Source organism: Protopterus annectens, chromosome 6.part0 (assembly GCF_019279795.1).
Source record: "Protopterus annectens isolate FY-2018-M chromosome 6.part0, PAN1.0, whole genome shotgun sequence".
Classification (NCBI taxonomy): Eukaryota; Metazoa; Chordata; order Ceratodontiformes; family Protopteridae; genus Protopterus; species Protopterus annectens.
In genome coordinates this window covers 1866361682-1866388465 of record NC_056737.1, presented here as the reverse complement: position 1 = coordinate 1866388465, position 26784 = coordinate 1866361682, and positions in this window count along the sequence as shown.

Below are 26784 nucleotides of genomic sequence, written 5' to 3'. Positions count from 1 at the left end.
AGTTACTGGTTCAAATCCGTTGGGGTCTACCTTACATCAGTCTGCAAAACAATCAGTGTCAAATGTTTAGCACTTGCGATAGAAATCGTTCAGGCAGGCAGGAGTGCATATCATTTAAGGTCTACCTTATCAGTCTTAAAACAAGCTGTGTCTTGTGTTTATCACTCACCATGTAATATGAAATAAGATAAACATAACCTGTGCATGTAACAGTTTCACTGTGATATGCACATTGTCAATACACTGAGTATAATTTGTGATCGCCTGATGGATATATACTGTTTATCAGTTTTCAGCTTTCAGTCTTCACTACTGTTCTAACATTCCTTTGAAGAGTGAGTTTTCTGACAACATCACTGTAATTTCTTCTGTGTCTTCATTTTCTAATGCACTGTTCCAAAGAATATCAGCTAAGCTGGCAGGGGGACTTATCCATTGAGGTCTACCTTTCATCGGTCTGTAAAACATAAAATGAAAATATGAAATAAGATAAGAATAATGATAATATAATAGTTTTGCAGTAATAAAAAAAAAAAAAACACTAAAAAAACTGATAATGAAAAACAAAAGTGATCAGTAGACTGATAACACCGTTTTCCAAATTTTATTTGTAACACACTAAGCACTTTCACACAGCCAGTCCGTGGGTTTCATCAGAGTAAAAAACATTAAAAACCTTTTCTGTTTTATACAATTCAAACCTGTCTCCAACCAATCACATACCTGCTTCAATTAAATTGTAATTTTAACCATCAATTGATACATTTCTTGATTACTTTTATTGCATTAATTGATTAAAAAACATAACGCCTCAAAATTGATGAATAAAAAAACAATATTTCACAGAAAATATATATATATGTAATTGTAGCTGTATAATTGTAAATAAAGTTTCATATACAATGACCCTTATTCATAAATACAACCTTCTTTTTTAAAAAAATTAGTGACAAGTTATATATGTAATAAATATCCATCTAAAATATATATGTATATAATATTAAAAAACTTCTTATACTAAAATTAATATGTTTATTCAATCGTGTTTTTAATTCTAAGTTGTGAATTCTAAGATATATATAAATAAATAAATTAAAATACTGTGTGTATTTAATTAATATATTTTTTGTTATTATTGTTGTATATATACTTTTCTGTTCTATGTTAATTTAATTTATAGTGTTCCTTGGTTTGAATAAATATAAATCTAGTTAAATACAATATGATTTGTATTTTAAGATACTAGAAATGGAAATCTGCTCGTTGATACCAGGTACATTACTGGCATTAAGTCTGAGTTGCCATAAACATTCCTTTGTTTCCAGTAGGTTGTTCACATCTCCTTCCTTGTTGATATTATCTGGAATCCTATCAATTACAAAAAATATAAACCTTTTGAAATCCAGGCATTTTGTACTATGTAGGTATAGGGAATTTGTTACCCTCTTGTTTTTAATATCTCTATTGTGCTCCATTATATGCTCTTTTAACTTCCTTATAGTTTTACCTACATAGTAAGCAGGACATGATAAACATGTTGCTAAGTATACCACCATCTTGGTGTTGCAGTTGACGTGACCTGGACATCTAATGGATCTATTAAAGTTTTGTATCATTACATAGGGACCATCATTAATGAATTTACAGGTTCTACATAACCCACATTTTCTCATTTTTGAATTCTTATATTGTCGGTCACTCTCAAAGTATTCTTTAAGGTTTTTCCCCCTACTAAATACAATACTGGGGCTGTTACCTAAAATGTTCGTAATGTCTAATTTATTATTAAATACTTTCTCCCATGTTTCTTTTACTGTATTAATAATTGTACTTGTATTGATACTAAATGGTAATATTAATGCCTCCATTTTACTCTTATTATTTGTTTTTTCACTTGTATTTATTGTTCTTCCAAACCTCAAAATAGGTTTAAAGTTGTCTTTCCTTTTAACCTCCACTTCGTTTTTTATTTCAGTTAACAGTTGCTGTGGGTAGCCCCTATCCAAGAACATGTCTGTGAGTTTGTCTATCTCATTTCTAAAAACTACCTCGTTACTTATAATCCTGGAAAGTCTGACCATTTGTCCCTTCACTAAGTTCCTTTTTTGAAAGTACGGGTGACAACTATTGAAATGCAGAAACGAATTAGAGTAAGTTTTCTTCCTATATATGTTTGATTCTATACTTTCTTCTTTCCTCTGTAACTGAATATCTAAATATTCACAGCAATCGTTGTGAATATTATATGTGAATCTTAAAAAGGAAGTGGTGTTCTCCAAGAAAGTCACAAATTCTAAAACCTCTTCTTCCTTCCCCTTCCAAAAAATTATTATATCATCTAGGAACCTGAGATATAATGTTATTTTGGGCCAGAAAACACTGGAGAATATCTTTTGTGTCTCCCAGTTTGCTAGAACTAAATTTGCATATATAGGTGCACATTTTGCTCCCATGGCCACTCCTGAGCATTGCCTAAAGAATTCACCTTCCAATTGGAAATAATTGTTGAGCACCTCCTCTTACACACTTATATGCCCATCTCTGTGGATTCTGGTGGTATAGTATAATGTGAATCCATACATTCCCACAACTCATATGTATACTTATTTCAAGATCTCACTACAGTAAGGAAAGGGCATATTCCTTGATCCCCACTGTACCATAATCTCATTTTGAAGTAGCCTGTATGGTTCGATGAGCTGAGTTTTGATCAGCTGAACCAACTTTTCCATTCTTAGACCTAAAGAAAGGCAAACATTGACCAAAAGGGTATAGATTTAGAGTGAGTGAGTGCAAGGGTTTGCAGGTTAAGGTTAGAGAATGAGCTTTCATTCTCATTCGCATGAGTACACTAGTGCCAGTGTTCAAGAACAAAGGGGGGCATTCAGAACTGTGGGCAGTACAGAGGTCTCAAACCCCTATCACATGCCATGTAAGGTCTGGAGAGGGTGACTGATAAACGGATATGCAGAGTAGTAGAAGGCAAGATGGGAAATCAGCAGTTTGGATTCCGATCAAGATGCAGCACAACTGACCTGATGTTTGCAGTGAGATAGATAGTTGAGAAGAAGCTAGAGATGAGAAAAGAGTCTAACTGGGAATTCCTAGACTTAGAGTCTTTGGTCTCACAGAGAGGTTACTTCCCAGTGGGAGTAGGTGTGCATCAGGTTCAGCTCTGAGACATCTGCTGTTCACACTGGTGATGGAATACAATAGCAAACAGGTCAGAGAGGACCAATCAACAAAGCTGCTGCATGCAGATGATGCAGCATTACAGGCAGACTCTGAGTAAGGACTGAACTTCATCATAGGATAGGGGAATGGAATGCAAGACTGAAGGCAAGTGGGATGAAACTGAGCACAAATAAGATAGTCATAATGGCAGCAAATGAAGTTCAGAAGAAGCTGAGTACTCAGGCAGAAGGAAAAATAATAGAGCAGGTTAACTGCTTCATGTACTTGGGATGGGTGTTTAAGGAGAGAGGAAATCTGAATGAGGGTTAAACAGCTAGGATCAAAGGTGCTGCAGCCAACTGTCACAGATTCTCAGGTGTAGTATATGACAGAAGAATACCAAAGAAGATGAAAAGTAAAGTCCACAAAATAGTGGTGGAACCAGTACTACTGTATGATATGGAAACCTGGACTGCAAAGGCAGAGCAGTTGAGGAAGCTAAATGTGATGGGGATGAAGTGCTTGGGATGGGTGGTAGGATGCACACTGTGGGACAGATGAAGAAATGAGGATGTAACAGCAGAAGCCAAAGTAGCTCCAATTGCAGAAAAGGTCAAAGAGATCAGATTACATTGGTTCAGGCACATACACAGAAAAATGGAAGACAATCTGGTGATGAAGATTTGGAACCGACAGGAAGAAAGCAAGAGGAAGAGGAAATAAGAGCATCCAGTAAAGAAGTGGATGGATTGTGTGAGAAAAGATCAGTGGCAGTAAGGCATGAGTGTAGAAGAAGGCAGAAGAGTGGCATGAAATAGAGAGAGATGGTGACACTTGGCACTGCACCCTGACCTCATGTAGAAAATGGGAAAAAGGTGGTTGATGATGACGATGATGTTAGAGAATGGGCTGCTACGAAACTGTTTAGGTGGTGTGTGTGTGTGTGTGTGTGTGTGTGTGTGTGTGTGTGTGTGTGTGTGTGTGTGTGTGTGTGTGTGTGCACGTGCATCTATTTGTGTGTAGTGAGTGACCTAGCTGCATATTGGCAGTGTTATGAAAGGGCTTTTTAAGGTAAGATTAGAGTCACAACCAAGGAAAGGGTGCAGTGTTAGAGTTAGAATTAGTTTTAGCATGCAGTACTAAGGTGGTGCACGGGGGAAGCAGTACCCCTGCACTACCTTAGTTATGCATCTAACTCTAAATGTACACTTTATTGTAGAAAATAATCTTTCTATGACACTGGCAATATTAAGATAAATTAGGTCTGAATGCAGCCATAGGGTTATGGTTTAGAGATCACAAAAATACTTTTTCGGTTATGGTTTAGAGATCACAAAAATAAGTTTTTTTTTTCATATTTTTTTTTGTACATTCATTGTTTCTGAGTGTTCTGTAAAGTGACTGTCTGAAATATTTTTGTCAATCAAATGTGCATTGATGATTTGAAATTTCAAACATTAATATGTTTGTATCAAGTAGTACCAATGATTCATTTGTTATACTTTCTGTTTGATTACACTGTTTGATTATATATATTATAAAGTACTAGTGGAACGTTTCTCCATGAATCTCTACAGAAAACTAATGCGAATGCACTGATGGATTTTCCTAGTATACAAATGCAAATAAATAAATAAATATGTAAAAAAATTAAATTAATAAATTCATTAATAAAATGAAAAAAACAAACAACCCTGATTACAGAAGGTAATGCTGACCCTTGAAACACATGATGTCTATGCCCACTACAAACCAGGATAATTGACACACATCCCTTACACAGTCTGTATAGCCAGGGCCGGGTTTAGACCAATTGAACATATTTGGACCAATAGGTTCTCTCTCCCACATAGGGCCCTGCACTGGGCTGTGCTGCAATCATCACATGTTATGTCATCCACAGGACCAACCTAAGAGTCAATGCAGCAAACCACAAGGCATTTTCTTCTGTTACCATGAATGAAACTAACAGTAAATGATGAAACAAGGCAAATTATGTCCTTGATGTCATAATAATGGATCATTTCTCCCCAGGACTCCACTGGAAAAGGGCACTTCTCACTTGTACTTTCTTGATAAACAAATTCCAGCAAATAAATACATAAGTTTTCCCACTTGTAGTTTTGCTTCTGCACCAGCTATGAATCTCGACAGAGGAGCGGACTACATTTCCTATATTCACTGCACTAGTGGCTAGTATAGCATTTTTAATACTGCAGTTTTCTGAGACTTGTAAGGCTCTCAATGTTAGTTGCTCATTCTTTCATTGTAGCTAGTTGATGAGTACTTAACAGATTGTTCAACCCAAAACTGAGGTTGGATTAACCTTTTGGTTTTGTGTATCACTTCATTCACGGTTGCAGAAGGTAGTAAGACCATGTTTGATATGAAGACCGAGAGAGATGATGTCTTTTCTTCTGCTTTTCTTGAGCTGGTTGTTAATGAATATAATTATAAAAACTAACTGTGGAATAGTCAGCCACAAGCAGTATGAAAATAAACTCTCAGAAGAACAAACAAAAAGTGATCTCGTACTGTGACACGAGATAACTTGTAATCACCACAAATTATGACAGAATGCTACCAGTTCAACACTATCACAGAGAAACACTTGTTGCAGATACAGATAAAAGAACAATAATCCAAGAGAAATGAAACACAAGGTATGCAGGTTTAGGGGGAAGGCAGAGGTGGATAGATAAATGATTCCACATGGCTAAAATAGGAAAATGGTCATATAAACAGTTCGACTCATAAATATACTGGGTAAGGATATCACAGTTCCAGAGTCATATACAAAATAAGGTGAGGGGGTGGGAGGGCAAACAAATAGAAAAATAAAGGTCGAAAATGGGCTGGATTGGGAAAGAGTTTTAGTAGAAGTGTGCTGCAGAAAGCTGAACAAATTTTGTGAGTTCTTTCTACATCTGTGTTCCCATAAAGCATTTAAATTTCTTCCTACCTGCCAAAACATGCTGCTTAGTCGTGGCTACCATAAAGTTTCTTATCAGGTAATCTTTACTGTGATGACTGTGGCTCGAGCTATGGCTAGAAGTGATGTGCAAGCATTAGTCCACTTACTTGGTTCAGCAAATAAGTACATAAAAATACGCTTTTCAGAAATAGGTATAAATAGATTCTACATATAAAAGTGTACGATCAACTTCATTTATAAGGAGAGATCTGAGATTATGATGATGATATTCAAATGTTCATATGTTCATAGGAGATTACTAGGCTAATGGCTTAATGGGCCATTACAAGCCTAGGCAATATAATCCAATTTTACCCAATGTATGGCTCCTAGGTCCAGAGGATGGCATGGATTTTTGCCTGCACATTGAGTATCTTACGGATTACACTTGTCCATAAAGGACATAGGCACTACCCCAGGTCTGAATTTGCATTTCTTCATCCATTGATTCAAACTGCATATGAAGAGGACTAGGTAAAAGCTCTGCTTAATGTGAAAAGGAATCCTGTTCCAAAAATGGGCAATCTCTGAGACACATATCTGTCTCTCCTGCATATTTTGTTTGAATGGCTGACTAAGTTTAGAGTCCTAGATCGAGTGACCCTCATGCTGTTTGACTTGCAGATGTGTAGCATGTCCATCAGGGCTTGATTTGTGAGTGCCTTGTAGGTTAGGCATAGGTCACCCCTTAATAGTCGGTAAGAGACAGAGTAAAGAGATTGGGCTTTTAGTCTATCTGCATAGTTCATGTTGTTTACACCCTATATTTTCTTTGTGAGGAGCCTCTAAGCTCACCCCAGTTGCTGTAAGTACCTTGTCAAATACATGCTCAAATGTCACACTGTACTCGATTATTGGTCTAATGAGGGTTGAGTACAGTGGTACTATAATTTCCTTAGATATGGATGCCATACCTTTACTTATAGGTTGTGGCACATAAAATAATTTCCTCACCACTGTGGACACATGCTGGTTAAAGTTCAAGCTACTATCTATCTGTATACCTTGATTTCTCACATCTGAGTTTAGTCTAAGGGGTGTGCTATTAATATTACATTTGCAGCGGTGATTGACCTTCCAAAGGATATGAAAATGCATTTTTTTGCATTTAGTTTTAGGCCATAGTTTGGGCACCAAACATTTGACTGATCTAGACCATCCTGAAGGATATCTATATCATTGTGGATTTCAAGGATTAGCCCCAGCTTGCAATAATCAGCAAACTTTGTCATCAAGGGGCCTAAATGATTTGCCTTGATTTCAGGGAAGTTTATTCAAAACAGAAATGGTCCCAATACTGGCACAGGCATAGTAACTGATCTCTTACAGGATCTAGATTCATCTTCTTTAATTATGTGTCCTGTCCATGAGCCAGTTGGTTATTCATCTGGTAAAAGAGTGATTTATGCCCAATTTTGTGAGTTTATTTATAATCCCTGAGTGGGGAATTACGTCAAATGCCTTGACCAGGTTGAGGTAGGTGGCATGTACTGTTTTACTCTTATCCATGGCCCTAGTGACTTTCTTAAAGAAATCCACCAGATTCAGTAGGCATGACCTGCCATTGAGAAAACTGAATTGGGTTGGGTTCAGTGTGTGGAGGTTTCCTGTGCCATTATTTATCAGGCCCATGATTATTCTTTCCATGACCTTACATATAAGACTAGTCAAACTTACAGGTCTGTAATTTCCCAGGTCAGTGGATGGTCCCCTTTATGCAGAGAGACGATGGTTGCCATCCTCCACTCTAGCAGGGCAAAGCCAATCCAGAGGCTATGGTTAAATAAAGATTCTAATGGACTCAATGAATCCTAATTTAAACTGTTTAAGAGGCAACCTGGTATATCGTCAGGCCCCATTGAAGCCATGTTTTTAGCTTTAGAGAGCACAGTGGCAACCTGTTCTTTGGTGATAATTAGTTGTGGAGTGGTGAAGAGCATTTTAGAGTGGAGAACTGGGGAGACGGGGAGCTGAAATTTGAGCTGAATTTGTTGGCCAGCATATTTGCTATGTCTTCCAGCTGAGTATATATGATGCCGTCTACAACTAATTCTACACATTGTTGGGTGTTGTCCTTAAGACTGCAGACATAACTGAAAAATACCTTATGATTATCCTTAGCTTTGGAGGCTATTTTTACCTCAGAGTCTGCTTTCAGAGACTTGGCTAGTTCCCTGATTCACTTGCTTAGACTAATGAGGGACATGTTGCTCTGTTGTGCACATTCCCTCTTATTTCTTGATTCGGTTTTCTTTCTTTTGTTGTACAACCTATTAATATCAGGAGTCCTCAAGAGTGGCTTGTTTCTGCAGATTGACCTGGGTTTATTTTGATCTGGTACTGCCATTTCTATGCAGTTGTTTATATGGTCATAGGGTGCTTTTATGTGTGCCTTTGTATAGATATCTGTGCGTTCTGCATTTGGGGGAGCTTGAAAACTAGTTATGCCATCCCTTAATAGGCTGTAATTTGACTTAGAGAAGTTCTTAAAGTTTTTGGGTTAGGTAGGGGGACTGGTTTTACCTTTATTTTAAGGGATACTGCTTTGTGATCTGATATTACCAGTGAGGACATAACACCAGTGGTGCAGTGGTGCAGCAGTTAGGATTGTCGCCTCACAACAAGAAAAGCAACAGTTCTATTCTCAGCTTGGGTGCCTTCTGTGCGGAAACTGCATGTTCTCCCTGCGTTCACATGGATTTCCTCTGGATGCTCCCATTTTCTCCATCTCACATTCCAAAAATATGCGTCTGGAGCATTTCTCCCCAGACCTCCACTGAAAATGGGCTCTGTCCCAGTTGTACTTTTCCGGTAAACAAATGTTAAATACATAAATAAACTGGGAGGGGGGGGGGCACAGCACTCTCTCATATTTGTGAGTACCAGATCAAAAATATTTGTTCCCCTAGTGGGAGTGCATGCTAGGTGCTCCAGGGCATTTGAAATTACAAAGTCAAGAAATCTTTGGGCAAGCAGGTTAGTGGTCATGTATGCCTCCCACTTAATAAAAGCATAGTTAAAATCTCCCATGAGTAGGTGCATAGTTTAGTACTAGGATAATTGTCCTTGTGAGACATTTTAAGCCTAGCCAATTATCCCTTGTGAGACTCAAACCCTGCACCTTGTGTTTGTAAGGCAAACACCTTAACCATTAGGCCACCCTCCCAACCCATGAGTATGATATCAGGCTGGATGATGAGTGATTTTAGTAACTTCAGGTATGATGCATGGGTTTCATGGCACATAGTGGGAGACCTGTAGCTACCAAGAATATGGTAATGGATTTTTCCCATGGTTCGTTGGACATGGAGTAACTCAAGCATGTAATATTGTTTAACCAGCCTTGAGGTGTGCTTATCCTTTATGTAGATACATACACCTCCACCTTTTGTTCCTTCATGTTCTGTGGGTGGTCAGAATGTATGGATGGTTCTATAGCCATGCACCGCTGGAGTGCTTTCTGTGGCTTTGAGCAATGTTTCAGTGATTGCACAGACTCCAGTATTCTCTGGGGTGAAGAGAGCTTCCAGGGAGTGCAGTCTGTTGTTGAGGCTGCTAGTATTTAGCAATAACACCTTTAGTTTGTCCTGAGTAGCTTTTTTTATGTCAGAAGATTTGTCTGTTTGGCAATGTCTAAAAAGAAACTTTAGTGGTGGATAATGTTTTGGCTAATATCCGATAGCCTAGAAGTGACAGGTGAAGACCATCCCTGGCAAAACATTGGGATTATCGACCATGTTCCCCCAGGTTGACAAGCATTAGACCCCTTTGGAAGGACATCAGTAGCTAAGCTAGTTGTTAAAATTAATAATTTCTTGCTGGCATTGTGGTATCATCCTTGGAGATGGTAGAAAGCTGCTCAGCGTTAGGCTAATACTTGCCTGTAACACATATTCTGAGAGCTCAATCATGTCTCTCTTCATAGAATGTAAGGAGATACATCTCAGGTCATTCATGCCCACATGGACTTGCACTGAGTCATACTGGTACTTAGGGCTAAGTGACCTGTGTTTTTGTGTGATCTGGTGAATCCTAACCCCTGACAGGCAACTAACTGTAACCTTCTCCTTATCTAAACTGGTAAAAGGGGCATCAGTGTGTCTCACAATGGAGTCTCCTATGACCAGAATATTAGGTCGATGAGAGTTTCACCCTACAGGCTTGGTAGTTGAGGCACAAAGTGATATGACTTTATGTGTTGTGATGGGAGTTGTCTTGTCTGTGCACCTGTGGAATTTCTGAGGTCTGAGCCTGAGAGGCCTTCGAAGGTTGGGCAAGTTACAACTGAGCACCTCTGAATATGTGGGTCTATGCATGTGGTCCTTTGTGGGTGAGGTGAGTGATGTGTGTGAGTCACTGACAACCTATTTGCTGCTTTTTGTGTCTGTATGTGAGAGTCTAGACTCCATTGTCAATGTGTAACTACATCACATACTGTATTTGTCTGTTCAAGAATTAAGTGGGTGCCAGTGTACATAAGGCAATTTTTTATATTGTCTCAAGATATGCATATCCACCAAGCTGGATGCAGAGATAGCAGGAAAGTGCCCATTCATGGTTGCAGGTCCTTATGTATGCTTGAAAGGAATAGGAAAGGAGGGTGTTTATAACCAAATAAGTGAAGGGTGCTTACGTGATGCAATCTGGAGCTAACCTAAACACTGATGCTGCCCAGCACCAAAAATCAGATGCTCTCTGAGCAGCAATAGTCCTGGGTGCTATAATAAGTTAACTAGCAGAGTAAACACATACAATATAATGAAAATAAGCAATGTTTACAGATGTTTGTGTCTGTATTGGGCACTGGCACAGCAACAGCTCAGTGAAAATGTTCCAGACTTATAACAGCACTGGAAATATAGAAAACTGACTGAGCCCTCTGGCCAGTATGATGACTACATGTAGAGCCCTTTTGTCTGCTTTCCAACATAGATAGACCAGATAAACACCTACTGCTACTAGATGAGTAATCCCAGTCCTCCTAATGTAAAAGCATAGTAAAGGAGTGTCCGAAGTGAAATGCTACTACAAGCAAACTTAAATATACAGATACATCACTGTACTTTAAACAGCTTATGAAAGTGTGATTATTCAGTGTACTTTAAACAGCTTATGAAAGTGTGATTATTCAATGTACTTTAAAAAGCTTATGAAAGTGTGATTATTCAATGTACTTTAAAAAGCTTATGAAAGTGTGATTATTCAGTGTACTTTAAACAGCTTATGAAAGTGTGATTATTCAGTGTACTTTAAACAGCTTATAAAAGTGTCATTTTTCAATAACTTCGCTTTGTAATGAAATGAGCCAGGCTATTGTATAGAATTTATAAAGCGACTATAAAAACAAGATATTCTGATTAGTAAGCCCTTCGGCCAATAAAACATCTATATGCAGGAATCTCTATTGTGTTTCCTCAACCTGTACTAACCAGGCTACCACTCAGTACCACTAGATGGAAAATCCACTGACCTCTTGATGTAAAAACACAGAAAAGTGCTTGCTAAAGTGTAAAAAATATGCTACTTTATCCAACGGCTAGCTAGATAATTAATTCAGAGCAAGTAAATCAGTAAAACAGACAATGACAGTCAAAATGCACTTTTTTCAAAATAAGTATAAGGAAAGGCAAATAAATAATTCATGGTATAAACATTGGTGTAGAAAGTGAGGAGCTTACAAAGCTCAATTTACAGTAATGGTGGGCATCTTTAAATCATTACATTTAAAAAGCAGATAAGGGAATGCAAAGGCAGATGGGAAAAATATCTAGCACAGAGTCACCAACAGTGTCTGCAGTTTGTGCAGACTTTGAGTCTTATCAGAAAAGACAAAGACCCAGAAATTCCATGTGCATTTAACTGTCACTCAAGAAACAAATTGACCAATGGAAAAAAAAATGAAATGTGCAGCCAAGATAATTTGTCTGTTCCTACATCCCAGCACTTTGGCCATGGAGATGAGAGTTGGGGACTGTGAGACTGTAAAGATTTAGCTTTTACCAGGGTTCACGTTTCAGTTTATGTTATTTCAGAGTAGCGTTGTTTGCTTTGTGTTGTATTTTTTAATATACGAATAAATAAAGATATTATTTTGTTTTAGCACACAGTAATAGCATGAATTCCTGATAGCTAATTTGAAATAATCTAGGGTGGAAAGATGCTGGGGGGTGATGGTAGGTGGTGTGTTTACCTGAGAGGCCTCACCAGAATGATCCAAACTGGGCCCCATGATTGTCAGGGCCAGCACTATGTAAAGCCTTTATAAAGGAATGCAATGATCATCTGCTGGAGGAGGACTTAGAAGTCTTTCAAGTCATCACAAAAGTTAAAGTTATAGCTTATCAATTGCAGGAATTTAAAGCTGCCAGAAGAAGTGATGCAGAAAGACAAAAGTTAGGTGAATGTATCATGGCCAGAGAGTGTGAAGCAAATTTATTCATTGATAAAGCCATAATATATGTCTTATTTATTCATTGATAAAGCCATAGTTTGTCTTCAAGTGTCGGAATTCTAGTCGCGTACTTTATTTGAGAATCTCCGATTCCTGCCTCAAAATTGTTGCTTACGTTATTAAATGCCTCTGATTGTTAACGCTGCTAGTAGCAACTGTACTTTGTAATTTTTACCTTGCATCTACAAGCCTAAGTATCCAAATAACCTCCCAATGTGCCTAGCATTTGCTGAATTGACTGTTTCATGCTTAGTGACTGTATTTTTTTTTTCAAATGCTGTATTCTAGTTACTCACTTGTTTAATGTTTAGCGACTGTGTTCTTTCAAGAGTTGTATTCTAGCTACTTACCTGTTTAATATTTACTGACTGTGTTTTCTCAAGTGTCGTATTCTAGCTACTTACTTCACTTGTAAATCTCCGTTTAATGTTTAACGACTGTGTTTTCTCAAGTGTCGTATTCTAGCTACTTACTTCACATGTAAATCTCCGACACTAGCCTCAAAATTGTTGCCTATGCTTTATGCCACTGCTTACAACGTGTCTGTATACGCTGATAGCAGCAACTAATTTCATATTGGCCTGGTGTTGTGAAGCTATCTTTGCCTGTTAGCCTCTTTGTTTGCATCAGACATGTTGTGTACGCTGGTTGTAACAACTGACTCCTAAGTTGTTTAAGTGTTCAGAACCTAACTTTGCTTGCTAGCTAGGACAAAATGCTATATTGCTATCGATGGTGTTAAGAAATGTTAACTGTGAATATATAACTATTTTTCCTATTGTCTAATTTCCACCTTTTAAGCCTCTTACCTTCTCTCCCTCTCTATATTTTTTACCAGCACTGTGAACCAGTTTGTCCCAGCAACAATCTACCTTCTTACACCCTTCTGGAAGCCTCGGAACACTAGGGCACCACTGAAAAACCCCTACTATCTCCCAAAAAAGTGTGACCTGTAAAAGGCATTGGAAGTATGTATTCACACTGACTCAATGTAACTATGTGTATGTTAAGTCTTCTAAATTAAAGTTCTTATACTACTTAGTTTAGGCCAACTAAACCGGCAGACTAGCCAGCAGCCAACCCCCCCCCCCGCCTTTACTTCTTCTTCCACTGTCTTACCCTTGCATTGCTTCCTCTTTCTCATTCCTTTCTCGTCCCCATCCCCACTAAGATAACAACATTACCACGCCAAGTGTGGCCTCCAGGTGGTGCTTCATAACCTAACCCTGTAAAGTAATTTTTTCCATAGCTGTTATCTCCTACTTAGTCTCGGTAACTTTTGAAACTTATAGCTTCTCCCCTATTACTTTCCTACACCACCTCTGTAAGCTTCCTGTGGAAAACCTCAGTCACTTTGTTCTTAGTCTCTTCCTACAGTTATCTTCCACCTTTCCCCTTGCCCCACCCATCCTGCTTACAGCGACTAACAGTCTTGCATCCTGCCTCTCTTCCTTTCTACCTCTGCATACTGTTCAATTCTTCTCCAACCTTCACACTTACCTGTTGTGTTTCTCTCACTTTGGCTGATTGTCTTCCTCCAGATTCTGCTCTATTGTCTCTACCCGCTCCATTCGCCCTGCGGGCTCACTCCGCTTCCCTACCCTACCCACAATTCCCACCCACCCCCACTGCTCCTACATTTATAACCCAGAAACCACACCCCCACTCAATTGACACCAAACACACAATTCACTATTTAATACACCCCTCCTTTATATCACACCTTACCTTTCCATTACAACACTCTCATACACCACTAACCTATTACAGCTTACTATACTTCCCTAACTTAATCTGACCTACCATTCATCAAACTCCATTATTTACTTCACTGCCCAATTATGCATACAACATTAAATCCTTCTCAAAGACTATTACTTTTCCCCCTATTTCTCTTAACTCCTCTTATTACATCCTATTTCCTAACCTCCTACAAACAACCTTTACACTCCATCTCCATACTTCCTTCCCCTCAAACCTCATCCCCTATCTCTTCTTCTTCTGTGACATTCCAAAATCCCATCTCCACCTCCAAATAATCCCCAGCTAAATATCACAGACTAATTCATATAAACATTTACAACCTGAAAACTAAAAAAACTTGCCTACCACTTACTCTTATACCTTAAACCCAAACATCAAATACTGCACAACATACTTTTAGATGGAGATATTCATCCTAACCCAGGACCACAGCACACCCAGACCTTAACTACTGAAGACAATGCCTGTCCTAATACTATACCTTCATACAAATTTACCAACCCTCTTACCATAGCTCACCTAAATATACGTAGTGTTTGTAACAAAATTGCACAACTACATGCACTCCTTGATATCAACCAATTTGATATTCTCTGCCTATCTGAAACTTGGCTAAAACCCACTATTAAAGACTGTGAAATTACCCCACCAGGTTATAATATAATTAGACTAGACCGCAAATCCAAAAAGGGAGGAGGAGTAGCTATTCTCTACAAAACACATCTACAAATCAGCACCATTAACCTGAACCTCCCCTTAAACAATAATGCTGAACTTGTATGCTCTAAACTTCAAGTAAATAAAAGTAAAGCCATCTATGTTATTTGTACTTATCTCCCCCCAGGAAATAACATTAACACATCTGAGAACATTCTCAATTGGCTAGCTTCCAATATCCCACAAGAAACAATAATACTCGGGGACCTAAATATTGATTGGAATCACTGTAACCAGTCTAACCTCACCTCCCATATAAATCTCCATGGCTTTACTCAACTTATTTCAAACCCAACCAGAATTAACAAAAACAACAATAAAGACCCCATCTTGGACTGGATTCTTGTTAATACTCCCCAACAAACCTACTCTGCAGGCACCCTTCCAGGTGATCTAAGTGATCACCTGTTAACCTATGTTAGTAGAAAAAAAACAGCATAATCTTTCCTACCTCCTTCCGCACATTTCGCACAAAAAAATTTAACTCAGAGCTCTTTCTCTCACAACTATATCACTGTAACTGGACTCCACTAAAGTCACTACCTCTCAATGATGCTGTACAATACTTCAACTCCTTATTCATATCTATCTTAGATCAGCATGCACCTATTCGCAAGATTAGAACCAAAACCAAGCCCACCCCCTGGCTTAGCAACAACACTAAGCAATTAATCATAACCAGAAACAAATACTGGGCTAAATGGCGTACTTCCAAAAAACATGCTGACCATCAAACCTTTTGTGAATGTAGGAACAAAACAAAACAAGCTATACTTTCTGATAAACAAAACTACTACCTTCATCTTCAACAAATATCCAATAAAGAACCTAAAAAGTTTTGGTCCACCATTAATAATCTTCTATCCCCAGGCCAATCAATCACACCCAACCCACAGGACTCAAATCCTGATAACCCTGTACAAATAGCTAATGCCTTTAATTCCTACTTCACATATACTATACAAAACCTGGCTAGTCACCTATCTCCCAACACCTCAAATCTAAATCCCTTCTCTGAAAATATACCCCCATCATTTCACTTCCTTCCCATCCCTACATCACATATTTCATCACTACTTCAAAAACTAAAACCCTCCACACCCTCTCAAGACAAACTCCCTGCTGAGTTTCTACAAATTGGAGCCAAAGCTATTGCTTACCCTATCTCTATACTAATAAATAGATCCATCAATGAAGGAACAGTCCCTGATATCTGGAAAGTATCTCACATCATCCCACTACACAAAGGGGGTAACTCTATTGATCTATCCAACTATCGTCCCATTGCCTTATTATCTCCTCTTGCCAAAATTTTAGAAAAATGTATCCACAAACAACTCCTAAACCATCTTATCCATAACAACCTACTTGCTGACTGTCAACATGGCTTTAGACCATCCCACAGTATCATCACTGCTCTGCTTTCCTTCACAAACACCATTAACACTAACCGCAATTCAAACATCCTTTCTTCTGCTCTATTTATTGACTTATCCAAAGCCTTTGACACGGTGAACCACAAAATGCTTCTACATATTCTCAAGTCTCTTTCACTTGATCCTAATAGTATAACTTGGATTAAATCTTACCTCGAAAACCATCAACAAGCTGTAATCTGGAAAAACTCACTATCTGACCACCTTCCTATTTCCCTAGGGGTCCCACAAGGTTCAATCTTAGGTCCTCTTCTTTTTTCCATCTTCATCAATGTCCTCCAAACTGCTATCCCTTTCTCTATATGCATCCAATATGCAGATGACTCCACTATTATCTGCACAGCTACCTCTCAGGCTGAACTTCAGTCCCTTACACAAAAAGCCTTTAACACAGTTGAACAATGGTTCTACCAATGCTGCCTCCTACTCAACCCAAAGAAAACAAAACTTCTACTCTTCTCACCAACACGCAACCAAACCCCCCTACAGTTCTCTCTTACCTCCAACAATAATATTAGTATCACTCCAGATACCCCCACAAAACTACTGGGTATTACAATTGCCAATAAACTCAATTTTGAAAATCACATTAACTCTACTATAAAAACTGTGAACAAAAAAATAGGAACCCTATATAGAATTAAACCATTTCTTACCCCAGCTACAAGAATCACCCTAGCCAAGACCCATCTAATCTCTACTCTACTCTATGCATGTCCCATCTACACCAACCTGTCAAAAAAAACCTAAATAAACTAGTTACATCCTACAACAACATAGCTAGATTTGCAACCGGATCTCCTTTTAGGACCCATCACTGCACTAACCTAAAACAACTTGGCTAGCTTAAACTTCCTAATCAGATCAAACTACAACAACTTATTATAACCCACAAAACCTGGTACCAACCTACCAAAACTCCTATACTCACTAGCCTCATTACCCTGGACTACAACCTGAAACATCTACGCTCCTCTAATAAACTACTGATAAAAAGGACTATACCCATTAACTCTGCTGGAGATTGCTTATTCTCCAACTCAGTTAGGAAACACTGGAACAATCTACCCACTAATATTACATCCCTGACTTCTCCTCCTCTCTTCAAGAAGAATATCAAACTGTACCTTAATAATAAATGGCTCTGCCCATGTATAAACCCAGACTAGCCTGCTCATCTGTCTCCTATCTCTCTTTTCCTCTCCCCTTCTCTACCCATCTACCTCAATAATAATTGGCTCTACCCCTGTAGAGACCCAGACTAGCCTGCTCATCTATCTCCTATCTCACCTTCCCTCTCCCCTTCTCTACCCAACTCCCCAATAGCTTGTTTTCCTAAGTTCCACGACTATATATTAAGATATGGAACTTACCCTGTGAACAGCACTCATCATCTTAACTTTCTCTCCTCTCTTCTTAGGTATTTTTCTCTCACCACTCCTTCTTAAAACAACTTTTAAAGCTGTTAGAAAATTATGTACTCCTCTACTCATCCTATTCTATCTTTGATATCTGTCCTATCTTTACTTCACAGCTATCTCTCTTTATCCTTTCCTTTATATTTTGCCACCTTCATAATATTGTACTTTACACAAAAAAAAAAAAAAAAAAAATTGGGACTATTTTGTTTTTTCATAATTGCTACTCATGCTTACTGTTTCTTTGCTTATCATAACCTTATACAGCCTGTTATTATGAACTATGTATGTTCTATGTATTATAACCTGGAGCTTTTCTCCCCTGGCCTCTACTGAAAATGGACATATATCCAGTTAGACTAGCCCGGTCAACAAATGTAAAATAAAATAAATAAATAAAATATGTTCAGTCAAAGAAGTATCCTGCACTCACGGTCTTTTATTTAAAGGTAACAAAAGTTATCATTCTACTTCAGATGTGACTTAAAATACTGCTGTGGATACATGAATCATATCTTTGAATGCCCAAGCACAGAAAGAGAGCAACATATTGACTGATATGACAATATTGTGTAGTGAACCAATATGGCTGTGAAAGTGCAGAAGATCATGCAAGACTATGACTTTTTTGACATGAATGGGAGTCTAAAAAAGAATGAAGAGATGACAGACATGACATTTCCTCATTACTATGGTCAAAGCCAGAAGCTGATCTATTCCAACACAACAATCTTGGTTTTCTACTATGCACTGAGTTTTACTAATATCATCTGGAGGTTATTCACTTTAAATAAACGATAGCTTTAGTAGCGATCAACGCAGTACTCATTAATCTTTTCGATACACTGTATTCCAGAACAGTTCTTATCAGCTAATGGTCCACAGTTACATGCTGAGAGGTCAAACCTTTCCAAATCTCATGTGTTCAAGCATTTTAAAGTCCAAGGTTTTTGTGGTGAAATGGGAGCAATGAGTGTATGACTGAACTAGTGAAGCTATTGTAAAGAAATGCAATGAAAGCACAGGAATCATTACAAAGAAAAGGACTTTCAGCCGTACTATTTTGTCAGCCTGTTCTGTGTTGTACTTTTTTACTACAAGCCAGTACAAGATTGTCTATTTCAAAGCAAATTTGACTTTACTAGCACTAACAAAGACATCAGGGAAGTATGTTATTTACTTCAATTCCATCTGTGTGCCTTTACAGTGCATTTGCTGCTTATCTTTTAAGTTTATAGGAACTTTGTAGGCTATTAATCCATGAGGATCTTCAGAAGCCTAGCCCTGCATTCCCATGAAGAGTTTTGTCCTTGAAAATTAAGTAGAAATAACCTACAGCTGCACAAAACATTTTGTACATGCTACTCCATCCACAAGGGACAATGGTGCTGAATCAGGGATTAATTTGAGGCTTCCCATCCATTCATCCAGATTACATTTAAATAGACTAAGTGAAGTACTTTGCTTTATGTGGAAAGGAAGATTATTCCAAAGAAGTGGTATTCTCTGTGGTACATGTCTACCTCTCCAACATGTTCTATTTATTTTGCAAAACAGAATACGATCTCTTGAGCAGGTACTAATTTCACCAATCCTCTTGTGGATACACAGTAGATCAAAGAAGATAGATTCTATTGAGGATCTGGATACTAGGCAGAAATCAGCCCCCTCATTAGCTTGTATAATACTAAGAGTAAGGACATGGCTTCGAAATGATCAGTTTAGTTTTTTATGATTTAAAGTCTCAATTTTCTTGGTGCGAAAGCATTGTAGTCATTCAAGTTGTATTAACTGTTTGAACAGATACACACCGAAATGAGCATTAAGCTCAACGATCAGCTTAATAAGAGCCAAATGCAGTGAAATGATCACTTCCCTGAACCTAGACACCATACCCTTGCAAATAAGCTGCACAATGAAAAAGGACGTTCTTACAATAGGGGATACATGCTGGTCAAAGAAAAGTGTTGCTGTTGTTTATATAGGCTCTCAGGTCTCTAACTACAGGATCATTTTTAGGGGTATTGTTGATGTGACAGCTACAGGGACATCATGTTTGCTAAAGAATACTATTATACTTTTTTTTGTTTAGTTTTAGTCTATGGTTTTGACACCAGATATTTGTTTGGAAAGGGCCCTCTTAGAGAATCTCGGTGTCCTCTGGAAAGTTTATGATGGCATTAAGTTTATAGTCCTTTACAAATGTGTTCAGCCACAGACCCTTTATATTAGCTTTGACCTCTGAGAAGCAAATGCCAAAGAGGAGTGGCCCAAGGACTGAACCCCAAGGTACATCCCTAATTTCCTGGGTTTTATTTGTGAGCCAGTTTGCAACCCAATGAACTACATAGAGATTAACATTTATTTAGGAGAGTTTATCAACAATGCCTGAGTGTAGGCTGGTGTTCAAAGTTTTTGCAAGGTCTATATATGTGGTGTGTACTAATTTTCTCTCATCCATTGCTTCAGGAACCCTCTCAAAGAAGTCAACCAGGTTAAGCAGACAGGATCCAAACTGGCTTGAGTCAAGATTTTGTAGGTTACCTATGTTTTATTTATTAATTCCATAATGATCCTCTCCATAGTATTACAGATGAGGCTTGTCAAACAATGGGTTTATAATTTACAATATCCATTAATGCCCTACCACTTTGAATGGGGATGACTATTGTTGTCCTCCATTTGTCCAGTACAAAGCCTTTTTTGTGACTGATATTGAATAGCCCCTGTAAAAGGGCTGACAGGTACTGATTCAAGGTGGACATCTGGCAGCCTGATAATGTTATTCAGACCTAGAGAAACAGTGTTCTTGACCTTGGAAAGTGCTTTGAGGCCTTGTTCTTGGAAAATTTGTGGTGGATGTAGATGCAGGTGTGTGTTCTTGGAATGTAGGGTGAGAGAAGGAGGTAACGTTAGAGCTACATTTATCCACTAATAGACTGGCTATATTCTCAGTATCTGAGTATGTGATATCATTTGCTTTTAGTTTGGTGCTGCTCTGGCCAATGTCTCTGGGTTTTCTAACATTATCAAACAAGGTTTTATGGTTGTCATTTGCTTGGGTTGCTATTTTTATCTCATGCCTAACTTTCATTTATTTGATCAGGGACATGAATTCCTTTTTAAGTTGAGCAAGAATGCTTTTGACATCTTTATTATTGCATACAATGATGGTATTTTTTTCTTTTATTGTAGAGCATGTTTATATTTGGTTTCCACCATAGGAGTTTATTTTTAAATTTGACATTGTATTTGTTTCAGAGGGGGAGAGATGCATCTATACATCTACTCACATGTGTATTGAATTTGGTATTAAAAGATTCTGCAAATGCAGTGTGGTCATCAGGTTGGAGGGGTATGTTAATTTTAGCCTTGCCATCACTCAGTTTTTGTAGATTAGCCTTTTTTATAATTTATGAATACTGAGGTATATGAAGCGGTTTCTGGCTTCAGTCTTAATGTGAATGCAACTGATTTATGTTCTGATTTGGCGAAGAAGGAACAAAGCTCTTCCATTTTAGTGGAAACCTTGTTCAAGATGTGGTACAGACTAACTGGTCCAGAGAGTTTTTATTTGTGAAGTCCAGAAATTTCTGACCATACATGTTAGCGGAGGTATGAGTCTTCCAGATGATAGAAGGGTAGTTGAGGTCCCTAGGAGAATTGTGTTTGGCCTAATGCTTAGGGACTCCATACTAGTCAGGTAGAAGGTATGAGCCACATGGGACACAGAAGGGTTACTATAGATAACTATAATATGATAAGGGGTTATTAATGGTGAGATGAATGTGGAGCAGTTCTAAGATATTATCCTGTCTATGAGCCTGAAAGGGACATTATGTTTCATGAATATGGAGACACTGGTGCTTGAAGTTCCTTCATCTAGTGTGGTAGACCTAAACATATGGTAGGTGTTGAAACCCTGCACTGATAGGGTGCTCTCAATGGTCTTGAACCTGGCCTTCACGCCAATCCATATATCAATGCATGCCAGGTTAAACAGTGCCTGTAGTGAGTGAAGGTTTTTCATCGGAGCTCCTAGTATTGAGCAGCAATACCTTTATGTTATTCAGATTTTGTTTTGTTAAGCTGGAAGCTTTTGAAGAATGACATTGCCTGAAAAAGACACTATGGAGGTAGATACGTTGTTAGCCAATATAAGAAAGCCTTTTGGATATAGGTGCAGGAGAATATATTGGCAAAGCAGATTGGACTGCCTAAAATCTCCTCCATGGCAGATATATATCAGGGCCTCATTGAATTATACCAGAAACAAAGCCAACCTCAAGTAATAATGTATGCTGGAGATGCCAAGAATCAGCTAACGCAGACTGGTCCCATTTTTTTTTTATGATTGTGTCAGTATTAGAACATATTGGAATGATATTAATAATTTTTTAGAAGCTCTTTATACAGATACATTTATTTTGACAAAATCTCTAATTTTACTGAATGTAATCAGTAATCCTCACTTGAAGAAATTGGATTTGTATTTAATATGGACTATACTAGCAATAGCTAGGAAATGTATAACCAGAAGATGGAAATCCAACACAGTGCCCACCATGGAGGAATTTTTATGTCTGCTGAAGAAGTCTGTTTTAATGGACATCAAAACTAAAGAACTGAAAATCCATCCCAAACCATTAGTCAATAACCCATGGAGAAAAGTTTTGACATTGATTGACACCTTGCAATTGGAATCAGACTCTTCCTGATAATTTAATTATGTATCAACATAACTGTTTTTACATAGATTTGTTATCTTAATCTATTTGTCAGACTAAATGTAAATATTGTATGTAGTTAAATATTTATTAATTGTAAACAATCATTATTATGTTTTAAATCAAAATAAAAAAATTGAGTAAAAAAAAAAGAAAAGAAACAAAGACAATAGTTAAAGTTAATATTTTCTTCGTATGGTGAAATTATTCTTAGTGATGCTAAAAAGCTGCTCAAGGCAAGGTAGAAAGCTGGCTATCCAATGCTCAGCTCCTACTCAACCCAAGTAAGACAAAACTTCTCCTGTTCCAACCTTCCAAAGCCACCCAAAACACCCCTCACTTCAACATTCTCGCCACAGACAATACCATCATCTCTCCATCAGAACACACAAAATTACTCGGTGTGGAAATAGACAACAAACTTAGATTTGACACCCACATATCTCTCACAATAAAAAAAGTTCACAAGAAACTTGGTGCATTATATTGAAGCCACCATTTCTTAACCAAGGTGGCTAGAATCTCCATAGCCAATTCTCAGCTAATCTCCACCCTACTCTATGCATCCCCCATACATACCAACCTTAGACAGACAGATCTACACAAGTTGGATGCTTTTTACAACAAAATTACTAAATTTGCCTCTGGAACCTCCTACCGCAGCCATCACTGTATCTCCCTTAAAGAACTAAACTGGCTAGAACGCCCACAACTCCTTCACTTTAATCAACTCACCCTCACTCATAAACTTATTAACCACCCCCATAACATCCCTTCCCTTCCCTTCAAACCCTTCTCAAACCCTATCACTCCACTAGGCCCCTAAGTTCATGCAACAAAAATCAATTCACTGTTATCAAATCCAAAAACTCAGCAGGAGAAGCCATTTGTTCATGTACCATATCTGAACATTGGAACAATCTTCCACCCTCTCTAACTACTCTACCTTCCAGCAGCCTTTTCAAGACTGCGCTCAAATTCCACTTAAATTTGCACTGGTTTTGTCCTTGTTCTAATCCAGACTAACACCCACACCATTACCTCCCCACCTAGACTCTTAACCCAACTATACTACCGCCACTACTAACCACAGTCAGAATTAGCTAGTTGTCTTTACATACTTTAAAATCTTGTCTGACAACTTTGTTACTAATATTGTAAATGACAAGAAACTATCTTAACTTGCAACATTTACTGTATATAATGTTGATAATCAATATATTGTTATTGTATTAAAGTCAACAACCCTTAATGTTGTTCACTATTGCTGCAACTTTGTATCTCTATTTATCATGTACATGACGTGGAGCTTTTCTTCCCGGGCATCCGCTGAAAAAGGACCTGCGTCCACTTGGAATGTCCCGGTAAGCAAATGTAAAATAAATAAAAATAAAACAATAAATAAAGGCTAGGTTTGTATCTGCCTCAGTCCACATATTGCGAGATCTCTGGTATGTCTCTCTTCATATATAGTCCAGGTAGGTATGTCTCAAGTCTTTTACTCCCACTTATACTATGATTGTGTCACATGTGCACTTGTGTGCAAGGACTTGAGTGCATGCATGATGTGGCAAATTATGACACCCGAAAGACAGCTAAATGTGATCCTCTCCTTGCTCAGCATGGTGAGGGATGCATTAGTATGTCTCACTATGGAGTCACTATCACTATGATGTTTAATTGCATGGAGGTTTGCCTTATGGTCGTTTGAGCTGAGATACTGAAAGACTTAGATGCGTGTTTCATGATGTATGCTGCCTGAGATAAGTGTTTGTGAGGTTGCTGGGGGTACTTCCCTCTTAGGTTGCATTTAGGAGGCCTTTGTGGTTTAGGTAGGTTATGTTTAAGAACCTCATCATATGTAGGTCTAGTTGTCTGTTTTGTATGTGTGTGATGGGTATAAGGTGGTATTGTTTGTTACTGAAAACATGTTTACTATTTTTAGTGACTTTATATGACAGCTTTGCTTCCAATAACATTATATAACTACATCTCTCACTCACTGTGTCAATTTAAGTAGTATGTGGTTGTCAGAAAACATGAGACAATTGCTACATTGTCGCAGGATAGACATTTCAACCAAGATGGCTACAGAGTCAGTTAGAAAGTGCAAATGCATGATTCCAGATGCTTACTAATGGATACTGAAGGGGAGTAGTGGTCAGGAGATTTGGAGCTGATTAGTGCGGGTGCTATCTGTCTGGTTCTGGGGATAATACTGGTCTCACCAGAGCTGTAGAGTGCTAGTCATCAATGATCCTTTGGCCCTTCCTCTCACCAGAAGCAAGGGGTAGCACTAATCCCAAACCAGACCATAAGAATAAAGTTCTAGTGATTGGTAATGATTGGTAGTGATTAGAAAGGCCAGAAAATAATCCCCATCTGTTCCTTCTCTTTCCAGGAGCAAAACAAAAGTACTAATCCTAAGGTGTTTCATGGGAATCAGTCTTCAGGTTCTCTGGTGACTGGTAGTCTAATCCCAAATGTTAACAATTTTAAAAGTAAGATGAGGAAGAGGATTAACACTCAGAATATTGCAGTGTGGACTAAGTGAAAGGGATGGTAAGAAACAGAGGCTAACTCAAGCTTTAAAAATCTTAAGGCCCCTCCCAGTTTGAGCTGACAGTGAACAGTAAAATGGGCAAATGAGATGAAACTGGGAGGAGCATCCAATCCCAAATATACACTAGGGCAGGAAGCTCAAAAGCTACAAAGTTTAAAAGTACAGCAAGGACTGGGTGGTTGGATCAAAACTGATTTAAATGATTAGGTTGTTTTAGTACGTCAATCACTCCCTTTTCCCCACTTGAGGATGGGTTATCCCATCCAGAGTGATCATCACCTAGATCCAGTGTTCTCATGGCCGGGTGGTTAGCTCAGCTGTAGCAAACACATTCACACTTACAGCCAACTTAGTGTGTTCAAGCCACCTACTGCATGTCTTTGGAATATGGGGGAGAAAACCACAGCATGCAGAGAAAACATGCACAAACACAGGGAGGACATGCAGACTCAACACACTATGTACCCCAGCTGAGAATCAAACAGGAAAACTGCTTGCTATGAGGTAGCAGCACTATCTGCTGCTCCACTGTGCCATATTATGACTTTAAATGCAGTAGTATAAATGTACCTCCCTGCTGCATGTATGCAAAATGGTTTTAGCTTGGGCACAGGAGCCTAAGGTTCCAAGAGTTTTAAAGTAAGAAGACAATGGCTGACTACACGTAATATAAACAAGGAAAACGGAAGTTGGAAATACTTAAACCTCTAGCCAATAGTGTTTGTCTTCCCACAGCTGTAGAAATCACCCCCACTGTTATGAGGTTTGGTGACCACCAGCTCTAGTTAACTCACAAAGCTGGAAAAAAACTGGCCATTCTAACTAATTGAAGGCACAGAAATAAAAATGCAGAAGCAATGATTAATTCACTTAGCACAGAAAAAATTATACAAACTGTAAAACCAATTCAGTTAATAGCTGTAGCATCAAATTCAAAGAAGAAATGGTAAAAATGCAGAGACAAAAAAAAAAAACAAGACTCCATTCAAAACTGATTTAAATACCTAGGCACAGCATAGAATCAGCTTGAAAAAGCAATGCAAACAGTAAAACACCTTCAATTAATCACTGTTAAAACTGTTTATTGAGGCAGACTTTTGTACATTTAGGACACTTTTTTTTCTGTTGACAGTATGATATCATTGGTATCCTGGGCATTTTGCTTGCAGCAGGCTTATTTTAATTTTTTCCGTGATTGGCTATCATTCTAAAGTGTAATTTTTTAGCAGGATGCTCTGCGCTGCTTTTCCTTGCTATACACTGCTACTGGATTGACAAGTTCTAACTAAATGACGGTATTTGAACTTGTTGCCAGTCACAAAGACATCAGGGAACCATTTTATGTATTCATTGATATGTGTGTGTGTGTGTGTATATATATATATATTTATATATATATATATATATATATATATATATATATATATATATATATATATATATGTATAGATATATAGGTGTGTGTGTGTGTGTGTGTGTGTATGGGTCTACCTCGACCCATAGAAATTACGTTTCAATGAAACATAATCATGCAAACTCCTTTTCGCAAAAGTGCATTTT